Below are 11,856 nucleotides of genomic sequence, written 5' to 3' on the forward strand. Positions count from 1 at the left end.
TGTTTTCTCTGGTTCTTTTTTCTGTTTTCTTTATTTTGCCTTCTGGGTCTCTTGAACATTACTTAGGAATTTCATTTTATCCGCAATTTTAATGTATCTCTTTGTATAGATTCTTTATTGGTTGTTCCTAGGTATTATATTCCAGTGTAGATGTTTATATAACAGAGGGATTTCTGATGTGTGTGCATTCTACATTAGTCATTACAATGAAGAAGCTGGCATTCTAATATTCATTTATGCTACCTTTACTGTTATCTTGAATGGTGGGATTGAAATGAATGAAAACACTGAGACTAAGGTTTTCTATGTAATCAACATACTGGAGTAAATACACCTTGTAAGTCTTTGGTAAGTAGCCAACCTGGCCACTTCCCAGACTCACTGGATTCTTTATTTCATATGAACCTGGCCACTTCCCAGACTCACTGGATTCTTTATTTCATATGTGAATGTGGTGTCTTCCCCCATGGTACCCTCTATTCAAAGTGCAAGCAGCAGAAACATGAAGTTTGACTTCCATGTTTAAATTGTCAAAATAATAGGGGCCGTATGGTTCCAGAGGAAATTGTCCCCCTTAGTTCTCATGGACCTTGAAAAAAGCATGAGGAAGTTATAATGCCACAGCAAGCACCAAATCATATCATGAACCATATCTGAAACTCAGCAAACAAATTTTGTTGAAATACTGAGTGTACACACAGCCAGCTTTGTGCTTTGAAATCACCTTAATAATGAAGAGAAGAAAAAAACTTGCCAAAATATTGGTTTTCTTATCAGAGAGTAGGAAAAAAAATGCAGCATTTTCTGACCTCAAGCAAATTCTGGATAAATGGCAAAGAATTCAGACTTTGTGGACTCAGAAAGCTTTTTTCAGGGAGTATTGTACTAATTTTTCTCAAACATGCAAAAGGTGATGTAGCATGATGGCAATTAAATTCAAAGAGTTCTAAAAAGAGAGATTAAACTTTAAAGAATGCCATGACTCATCCTGTTGATTTTGTTAAAAATCAAACTAAGTGTTTTTCTTGATATGTGGAAAAAAGAGTCAGCATCTGTCACTAGTAAAAAGCATCAGAAAAATAGAATGGGGAGGATTGATGGATCAATATGGTAAGCCCGAAAGTTTAGAAACACTCAGATATTATGTCTGTTCTATAAATCATGTACCACAAAACAAACCACAGGATGTTTGAGGAAAAACCAACAGCATCAAATGCAGTAAACAGATACTTCAGTAGTATTTATTGTATGTTGCAAGATTATTAGAAGTTGGGGGGAAAACAACCTGAAATCTAACGGAAATGTTTATACATAGTGGGATGGTTTCATAATGAGTAAATTAAGATGTCTAGATAGTCTGATTCCTTGCATTCTGGTTATCTATTGATTTGCAGCAAACCTCCACAAGACCAAGTGGTTTAAAACAATGAGAATTACTCATTTTGCTCATGAATGAGCAGTTTGAATGGGGCATGGCAAAAACAGCCATTCTCTGCCCTGGGCAACATCAGCTGGTCCAGATCTTCTGATGCTGGAAGAGGAAACACTTTGTAGACTCACTCTCACTCATAAGACTGAGGAGTTGGTTCTGGCTCTCGGTGGATGCTTAGCCAGCATATGCCTGGGATCTTCTCCAAATGGGTCACTCCATGGGGTCTCTGAATGGAGCTGTTTGGCCTTCCTCACAGCATAGTTCCCAGGTTCCAAGGGACAAAGGTGAAAGCTTTAAATAACATGGCTTCTGTCTCCATCTGTTGATTAGGCAAGTAAGTCACCAAGTCCAGCCCAAAGTTAAGGAGAGGGACTTTAGATTCTACCACTCAGTGGAAGGATTAGCAAAGAATCGGTGGCATTCTTTAATCTGCCACATTGTAAAATATGTTTTTTAAAATTAATTAATTTTATGTGCACAAACCCATGATTAAATAGGTTGACATGTAAGTAGCTGATTTAATCCCATTTGTATAAAAAATGGGATAGAGAGGACCATACATGTATATTTATTTTTGCCTATTTGACAATAAAGAAGAGTACAGAAGAATGGGTGATCACACATAGGAGTGAGACGGAAGGAGAATTATTAGCTTTTCTTTTTAAATTTCTGTGCTTTATCTTAAAAATCCAATGTAGTAAAAAACTATTGATTAGAATTTTTACCAACTCAAGAACTAGACAATTTTTAAAATACTTAATTAAAATAGCAACAAAAGATAAATATTCCTAGTATCTATCTTAAACTCAACAACAGTGAAGCTTATTTAGAGTGCTTTGCATTTAGCAGCAGTTTTGAGGTTCTTAAATCCTGGAAATTTCTTACCACCTTGATACTAGCTTGGTTATTCCTATGGTGGGGCTGGGGGTGATGAAGAGGGCTTATAATATGTAATTCATGAAATTAGTATATTTAAAAAAAACAATATACCTAAACTATGACACAAGTCAACATATTTACAAAACAGAAACAGATGTAGAAAACAAACTTACGGTTACCAAAAGGGGAAGGGGTTGGGGAGGGATAGAGGAGTTTGGGATTAACACACACACACTACTGTATATAAAATAGATAATCAACAAGATCCCACTGTATAGCATGGGGAACTACATTCAATATCCTGTAATAAATTGTAATGAAAATTAATAATTGAATCACTTGGTTGTACATCAGAAACTAACAAAACATTGTAAATCAACTAGAATAAAAAAAAATTTAAGTCGATGTATTTTAGATAAGCTTTTTATTGCAGTATAACATATGTACAGAAAAGCAGGCAAATCCATTTTAGAGTTCAGAAGACTTTCACAAATTGAACATGTCCAGGTAATCGACACACATTTGAAGAAATAAAACATTATCAACACACCAGAAGCTCTCTGGTATCCAATCCTTCTGCCCACCCTACAAAGGTATCCATCACTAATCTACCAGCAAAAAATTAGCCTTACCAATTTTGAACTTAATATAAATGGAGTCAAATAGTATCTATTCTCTGTGTCCGGATTCTTTCAATCAGCACTACATTTGGGAACCTCATCTGTGTAGTTATATATAGCAGTTTATTACTTTTTATGGATTCAAAGTATTCTACCATATAACTTTACCAGAATGTATTTCATTTCCTTGGATATTTGGATTTATTCCAGTGTTTAGTTTTTATGAATAATTTTCCTATTCAGTTCAGTCACTCAGTCGCGTCCAATGTGACCCCATGAATTGCAGCACGCCAGGCCTCCCTGTCCATTAACATTTGCATAAACTCCTTTTGGTGTACCCATATGGGGTATATATATACCTACACATGTGATTACTTGTTTTCAGGTCTAGCAAATGCTGCCAGAGAGTAACATTCCTAAAGGGGTGTGTGAGAGTTTCCATCAGCACCTCCTAAATACTCAGCCATTTTGGCGGTGGGGGGAGTAGAGACTTTTCACCGTGGCTTTAATTTGCATTTCCCTGATGATTAATATAACTGATCACCTTTTCACATGTTTTTGAGCATTTGGATAGACTTTTTCATGAAGGGCATATTCCAGTCTATTGCCCACTTCTCTAAAATTAGGCTTTCTGTCTTTTACTAACAAACCTACAGAGGTTCTTTAGAAATTTTAGGGTGTTAGATATATACTGCAAAAATCTTACATTCTGACATTTCTACTACATATGTTTTTGCTTTTCTTTTACAGATTTTCAATTCTTGAATTTAGTATATTAAAATTGTCTTAATTTTCTTTGTGGTATCTTTTTAAAGAAATCTTTGCTTTCCTTAATTAATGTCATGAATAAATCTTCCATGCTATTCTGAGAAATTTTATGCTTTTGCTTTCACATTTAGATCTAACATCAATTTAGGATTGTGTGTGTGTGTGTGTGTGTGTGTGTGTGTGTGTGTACATTTATGAGACACAAGGGTCAAGATTAATTTTTTCCATGTGTGCTGTGTATGGTTATACAATCATCCAAATTTACCGTTATGGTTCTATGTTATCTTCTGATCTATTTGCATATCTGCATTCCTTTATCTGTTACAGAATTCTGGCCACCATCCTCTCTAGCCTGTTTCTCCACAATAGCCTTCTCACTGGGCATCTGACCTTCAGCCTCAGATGCTCAGCTGGCCTCAGAGGGATCTTTATAAAAACATAAATCTCATTATTTCACTCTCTTACCGATATTCAGTTGTCTGCTTCCTTTGAGTCTCATAATATAGAAAATATTTTCTGTGGTTCACATGCCATTTGTGGTTTTCCCCTCCTGACCCCCATCTCCATCTCACTGATTCCCCTGCGCATTTTATACACAAACATTTCAGAAACACTTTCTGTGTTAGTTTCCTAGGGCTCTGTAACAAACTGCCACAAGTGATGGAGTTTAAGAAACACCAGAAATTTATTGTCTCAAGTCAGGAGGCAAAGTCTGAGATCAAGGGGTTATCAGGGTTGATTCTTTCTGGAGACTCCAAGGCCGAATCTGGTTCTCCTGTGCATGGTGGTTGCTGGCAGTCCGACTTTCCTGGGCTTGTAGCTGTGCCACTCCAGTCTCTGCCTCCATCTCCACATGCCTCCTCCCCCCTGTATGTGTCTGTGGGACTCCACATCTCCTCGTCCATTTAAGAATATTAGCCATTGGGTTTGCTGGATGACCTCATTTTAACTAGTTACATCTGTAAAGACCTCTATTCAATATAGTCACCTTTTGAGTTTCTGGGTGAACGTGAATTTTGGTGAATACTATTCAAATGGCTACACCTCCTTTTCACCTACTGGATTATGTTCACTCAGCCCTTAAGTTATTCGCATTATTGGCTCCCTCTCCACTCCTGTTGACCTTCAGCTTTTCTTAATCTGCTCATCCTTGAGACTCCTCTTGTTTTACAGTGACTTTACCTGCTTGGATGGATAATCTGTGTCAACTTCACCAAGTCATGAATTATTCAGGTATCTGTCAAACAACATTCTGAGTGTGTCTGTGAGGGTGTTTCTGGGTGAGATTAACATTTGATTTGGTATTCATATACTTGTTCTCTACATGTGTCTTCTTTCTCCTTTGCAAATAATATTATCTTAAACATTTTTCTAGGTAACACATATATTATTATACAGGATATTTTCCTCTTTCTGACTTACTGCATTCTGTATGATGGCCTCTTGGTCCTACCAAGGAGGAAAGGGGCGGGGGGTTGGATAAATTCAGAGAGTGGGGTTGATGTATATACACTACTATGTATAAAGCAGATAAGTAATGAGAACCTACTGCATAACACAGGGAACTCTATTTGGTGCTAAATGGGAAGGAAATCCATAAAAGAGGATATATAGGTATATATATATGGGCTTCCCAGGTGGTGCTAGTGGTAAAACACCTGCCTGCCAATGCAGGAGACGTAAGAGATGCAGCTTCGATCCCTGGGTCAGGGAGACGCCTGGAGGAGGGCATGGCAACCCACTCCAGTATTCTTGCCTGGAGAATCCCATTGACAGAGGAGCCTGGCGGCCTACGGGGTCGAAAGAGTTGGGCACAACTGAAGCGACTGAGCTCACATGCACATATGTGTATGGCTAGTTTACTTTGCTATGCAGTAGAAACTGACACCACAGTTCAAAGCAACTACACTTCAATTTTTAAAAATTACTATTTTCCCTGATTAATATATTTTCTTGCACAATATAAGTACATAGAAAGCAAATTAAAATAATCAAATCATTCACAATCCTAAAAAAATTTTAAAATTTGACTTGGTAGATTAAGTAAAGCAGACTGCCCGCCCCAGTGTGGGTTCAGTTCAGTTCAGTTGCTCAGTCGTGTCTGACTCTTTGAGACCCCATGAATAGCACCACGCCAGGCCTCCCTGTCCATCACCAACTCCCAGAGTTCACTCAAACTCACGTCCATCAAGTCAGTGATGCCATCCAGCCATCTCATCCTCTGTTGTCCCCTTCTCCTCCTGCCCCCAATCCCTCCCAGCATCAGAGTCTTTTCCAATGAGTCAACTCTTCGCATGAGGTGGCCAAAGTACTGGAGTTTCAGCTTTAGCATCATTCCCTCCAAAGAAATCCCAGGGCTGATCTCCTTCTGAATGGACTGGTTGGATCTCCTTGCAGTCCAAGGGACTCTCAAGAGTCTTCTCCAACACCACAGTTCAAAAGCATCAATTCTTTGGCGCTCAGCCTTCTTCACAGTCCAACTCTCACATCCATACATGACCACTGGAAAAACCATAGCCTTGACTAGACGGACCTTTGTTGGCAAAGTAATGTCTCTGCTTTTGAATATACTATCTAGGTTGGTCATAACTTTTCTTCCAAGGAGTAAGCATCTTTTAATTTCATGAGTAGGCCTCATCTAATCAGTGAAAACCTGAACAGAACAAAAAAGCTGACTCTTCCTCTAGTGAGAGGAAGATTCTCCTACCTGCTGCTGCTAAGTCGCTTCAGTTGTGTCCAATTCTGTGTGACCCCATAGACGGCAGCCCACCAGGCTCCCCCGTCCCTGGGATTCTCCAGGCAAGAACACTGGAGTGGGTTGCCATTTCCTTCTGCAGTGCATGAAAATGAAAAGTGAAAGTGAAGTCGCTCAGTTGTGTCTGACTCTTAGCAACCCCATGGACTGAGGCCCACCAGGCTCCTCCGTCCATGGGATTTTCCAGGCAAGAGTACTGGAGTGGGGTGCCATTGCCTTCTCTGTTCTCCTACCTGACCGCCATGAAATGGGAAATCAGTCTTTTTCCTGCCTTCTGACTTAACAAACATCAGCTCTTAGAACCACACCATTGACCCTCCTGGGGCTCCAGCTTGTCAGTTCTGGACTTGACTTCTCAGCCTCCATAATTGTGTGAGCCAGTGTTTTATAATTTAGATAGATAGACTAGATAGATATTTCATTGAAGAAAGCTGACTAATACACTTAGAAAAACTTCCCTTACTCTCAAGAGTTGCCTGGGTGTTGTTTCTGAGTGCAAAGCTGCTCAGGGAGAAGTTAACATCCTATACTGTCCTTCTGATTGTGGTCAGTAACCATCACCTAGACTGTAAGTCCCTAGCTGTAGTAATTTTTTCAGAGTCATATTATAATATTTTATATATAATATATATTATATTATATGCTGAATAAGGCTTCCTTTTCAAGATGACTCACTGAATAGACACTACAGTCCCTCTCCCATCCTACATTTCTAAAAATGAAGAAAAGATAAAAAGTGTTTTATAAAAGTGTGTAAAAACAGTCATGGTTGCAAGTGCTATTGGTAATAAGGAACAAGGTAATTTTCTGACTAATACTTCTGCTGGAGAAAATTATGAAACCTGGATGAAATATTTTCCTTTAAATCTGCTTGAGACTTCTACCTCTGGGAATGTAATAGGGAAGAACAAATCTCAGTCTATAATAAACCTGTTTCTTTTACTTTAACCTTTGTATTGTATTCCATTTGCTTTAAGAATATTGGCTATAACCTGAAATATACAGGATAGTCCAAGACTCCGACCTTTAAGGGTGTGACACTTTTCCATTCATATAGAGATTAAAAAATGTTGCAGAACAGAGAATAACATTGGTCTTGTTGGAGGTTTATAGGAACATCCATGACCTGACTTATGTGGCCGGCTGCAACAATAGAAGATTCCTGCAGTAAGCAGTTTGTAACAACCAACCAGCCCCTCCTCCCCTCCTTGCCTTTTAAAATGCTTTGCTGAAACCCTTCTGGGAGTTAGGGATTTTTTAAGAGTATAAACCACACAGCTACTTGCATAGCCCTATAATAAACCTTTCTATGCTCCAAAATTTGATCACATGGACCACAGCCTTGTCTAACTCATTGATACTACAAGCCATGTCGTGTAGGGCCACCCAAGACAGATGAGTCATGGTGGTGAGTTCTGACAAAATGTGGTCCACTGGAAAGGGAATGGCAAGTTCAGTATTCTTGCCTTGAGAATCCAATGAACAGTATGAAAAGGCAAAAAGATATGACACCGAAAGATGAACTCCTCAGGTCTGTAGGTGCCCAATATGCTACTGGAAAAGAGCAAAGAACTAGCTCCAGAAAGAATGAAGAGGCTGAGCCAAAGCAGAAACAATGCCCAGTCATAGCTGTGTCTGGTGGTGAACGTTAAGTCCCATGCTGTAAAGAACAATATTGCATAAAAACCTGGAATGCTAGATCCAAGAATCAAGGTAAATTGGAAGTGGTCAAACAGGAGCTAGCAAGAGTGACCATCAACATTTTAGGACTAAGTGAAGTAAAGTGGACCAGAATGGGTGAATTTAATTCAGACGATCATTACATCTACTACTGTGGGCAGTAGAATCCCTTAGAACAAATGGAGTAGCCCTCATAGTCAACAGAAGACTCCGAAATGGAGTACTTGGGTGCAATCTCTAAAATAACAGAATGATCTCTGTTCGTTTCCAAGTCAAATCATTCAGTATCACCGGAATCCAAGTCTATGCCCAATCACTAACGCCAAAGAAGCTGAAGCTGAACGGTTCTATAAAGATCTACAAGACTCCCAGGATTATCACCAAAAAAAAAAAAATGTCAGCAGCGGGCGCCTGAGGCGGGGCGGCCGAGGTGGTGGCGGCCCCGCGGTTTCGCTGGAGCGCCGGGCGGCGGGGCTGGCGGCGGAAGATGGCGAGCTCGGCAAGAAGTACTGCGTGTACTGCCTGGCCGAGGTGAGCCCGCTGCGCTTCCGCTGCACCGAGTGCCAGGACATCGAGCTGTGCCCCTGCCCCGGGTGCTTCTCCCCCGGCGCCGAGATCCGCCACCACCACCGCCGCTACCACGGCTACCAGCTGATGGACGGCGGGCGCTTCACGCTCTGGGGGCCGGAGGCAACGGGGGCTGGACCAGCCGCGAGGAGCAGCTGCTGCTGGATGCCATCGAGCAGTTCGGCTTCGGGAACTGAGTGGACATGGCAACTCACGTCGGCGCTTCCCGGACCCCCCAGGAAGTGATGGAGCATTACACATCTCGGTGGCCGAGCAGCAGCCCCTGGACTACATGCCTCTGCCGGACGACTACGAGATCGACTAAGACCAGAACGCCAAGACGCTCATTAGCAGGCTCTCCGTCAACTAGGCAACGACGTGGAGATCGAGCTGAAGCGCGCGCACGTGGACATGTCCGTGTTCAAGTTCCGCGAGCAGCAGCGGTGCAAGAACATCGCGCGCGACTACAACCTGGTGCCCGCCTTCCTGGGCAAGGAGAAGGAGCGGGCGGCGCGGTGCAAGGTCACCAAGGAGAAGAAGCTGCGGCTGAAGCTGCGGCCTGTCTACCAGTTCATGTCGTGCAAGGAGTTCGACGACCTGTTCGAGTACATGCACAAGGAGAAGATGCTGCGCGCCAAGATCCGCAAGCTGCAGCGCTACGGGCGCAAGGCATCACCAAGATGGAGGAGTTGGCAGAGTAGAGGCAGCCCGGCACAAGCGGGAAAAGCGCAAGAACAAGGCGGCGGCGGCGGGGGGCGCCAAGCGCGGCAAGGAGGACGGCCTGGACGGCGAGTTCGCGGACATCGAGCGCCTGCCGGGCTTCGAGCTCCTGTCAGACCGCGAGAAGGTGCTGTGCAGCTCGCTGAACCTGAGCCCCAAGCACTTCGTGACCGTGAAGACCATCATCATTAAGGACCACCTGCTGAAGCGCTAGGGCATCCCCTCCAAGAGCCGCCTGCCCAGCTACCTGGATAAAATCCTCAAGAAGTGGATCCTGAACTTCCTCACCGACAGCAGGTGGATATCCAGAGACGCCTCCTGAAGCCCGCCGCTTGGAACTGACGGAGGGACGGATGGCTGGATGGTGGCCGCGAGAGCCGCACCGACAGCGAAGAGGGGGAGAAAAAAAAAAAAAAAACAACTTTGTGAGCCAAAAGGAAACGGGGTGGGCGGGAGTGGGAGAGGGCACGCATTTCCGGCTCCACCCCCACCCCGTATTGTTGCTTTTTTTTTTTTTTTAAACAAATCGAGTTCTTATTTTAGGGTATCAGTTCTTTTTCTTGTCCTCAGAAGAAGCAATAGCAACAATCGGATCAAGGAGAAGACAAAACCCGTGTATATTTTAACTGAATCCCTAAACGTAGTACTTTAAGATGATGATTTGCCTTTAAGTGTTCAGTGTGGGGCATATGATGAAGAGATTGGGCAATTTCCTTTTTTTGTTGTTGCTTCCCAGTGGTACAGGACTGTGAGATGGGTGGAGAGGAGCCCTTTCCTGCTGGCCACCAGCTCACCCTGGTGACCTGAGCTCTGCGCGGCTGCCCTCAGTGTTGGGCAGGTGGCACTTTAGGCAGAGGGTGTAGGGCCAGACAGAAGAGGCCAGGGGAGGGCGGGATGGGCATCCGTAGGGAATCCCCGGGAGGAATCTGGTGTTGAATGGTTTGGCCAAACAGCTTCCCCACGACGACATGCAGTGGCACTTTGAGGGAGCTCACCACGGTGTCTTGGGGGGATGCAGGGCCCAGCACAGACTGGCAGAACGTGGAGCCACCTCCCCTAGGGCTGCTGCTTGCTGCACTTAGAACTTGGCCATGCATTTTACTTGGAAGAACTCATTTTAAATGAAGTTCACCGAGAGTTGAGAGTTCTGGGTTTTGGGTCAGCCTCTTCTAGGGTTCTCACCCCAGTGGCAAGCCCCTCTGTCTCTGAGATTGGCCACGTGTCTTGTCTTGTGTGGTGTCAGGCGCTGGGCTAGACGAGAGGGACCCCTGTGGCCTGGAGGCCCTGGCACTGCTTCTCTGGGCTGCCTCCTTGAGCCAGACTCTGGTGTGGCTCTGCCCAGCCTGGTTCAGAGAGGCTATCAGGGGTGCCCCTTTGTGACGGGCACGGTGCCTTCACGTGGGAACCTAAGGATTCGTGTGTCTTCCAGCTGCCTGGGGCTCTCGTGTCCAAGGCCCAGCTGTAGAGTCACTGGAGTGGCCAGACCCCAGTGGTCCAACGGTCGTACTGGGGCACATCCTGCCTCTCATCCCTCGTAGCTACCAGACTGTTTACCTCCCAGAATGCTTGGGTTTGAAGTTACTTTAAATTGAAGGTATTTGGGAGGGAAAAAAAACCACCTCATTTCCAAGGACAGCTCAGTTATGGTGCCTTTTCCTTTCACACCCTCTGTCTGTCCCTTAGGGTGAATTTCCAGCATTAAATACACACGTCAAGTATATTGGGGGCTTCCCTGGTGACTCAGATGGTAAAGAACCCAGCTACAATGCAGGAGACCTGGGTTCAGTCCCTGGGTCGGGAAGATCTCCTGGAGAAGGGAATGGCAACCCATTCCAGTATTCTTGCCTTGGAGAACCCCCACAGACAGAGGAGCCTCGGCGGGCCACCATCCACGGAGTCGCAAAGAGTCGGACACGACTGAGTGCCTGACGCTCAAACACGTCGTCCGTGGCTTTAGTTGTAAACCGCATAGCATGCTGGCAGAGCAGCACTCCCTGACCGCAAGCCCAGGCCGCCCTCTCTGACCATAAAGCATCGGCGGTGGTGTCACTCCCGAGCACAGCCTCCCGCCTTCGCCTGCAGGGTAACCACCGCTGACGAGAGCCCGGACACGGCCTTCTGTCTTCCCCAAGCAGAGGCGGAGACAGTGCTCGTCCTTCCAGGGGTTCTCAGTCAGGGTTCCTGGAGCAGCAGCGCAGCGTCCCCAGGGGAACAGGCTGGGCCTTCAGGGACTGGGCCCCCCACTAGGCCTCAGACACGCGGGGCAGGGTCTCGCAGGTCACTGGGACTCCGGCTGAAGTTTGAGAACTACAGGCTTTAGCCGCTCTGGTGTCACCGATTTTCTACATCAGATTCCTAGTTTGGTGAGGTTTTTAATTTAAGTCTTATTTTTATACAAAATGATTGCCAGACTTTCACTAAGCTTGAGAAGCAAA

At 44.4% G+C, this 11,856-nt stretch overlaps 1 pseudogene; it reads left to right on the forward strand.

Moving 5' to 3' along the window:
* The window catches only part of LOC138094970 (transcriptional adapter 2-beta-like), a 34,068-nt pseudogene extending 24,325 nt beyond the window's left edge, over positions 1 to 9,743 (forward strand).
* Positions 9,744 to 11,856: the final 2,113 nt, after the last annotated feature.

Source organism: Capricornis sumatraensis, chromosome 19 (genome assembly GCF_032405125.1).
Source record: "Capricornis sumatraensis isolate serow.1 chromosome 19, serow.2, whole genome shotgun sequence".
In the NCBI taxonomy this organism is placed as follows: domain Eukaryota; kingdom Metazoa; phylum Chordata; class Mammalia; order Artiodactyla; family Bovidae; genus Capricornis; species Capricornis sumatraensis.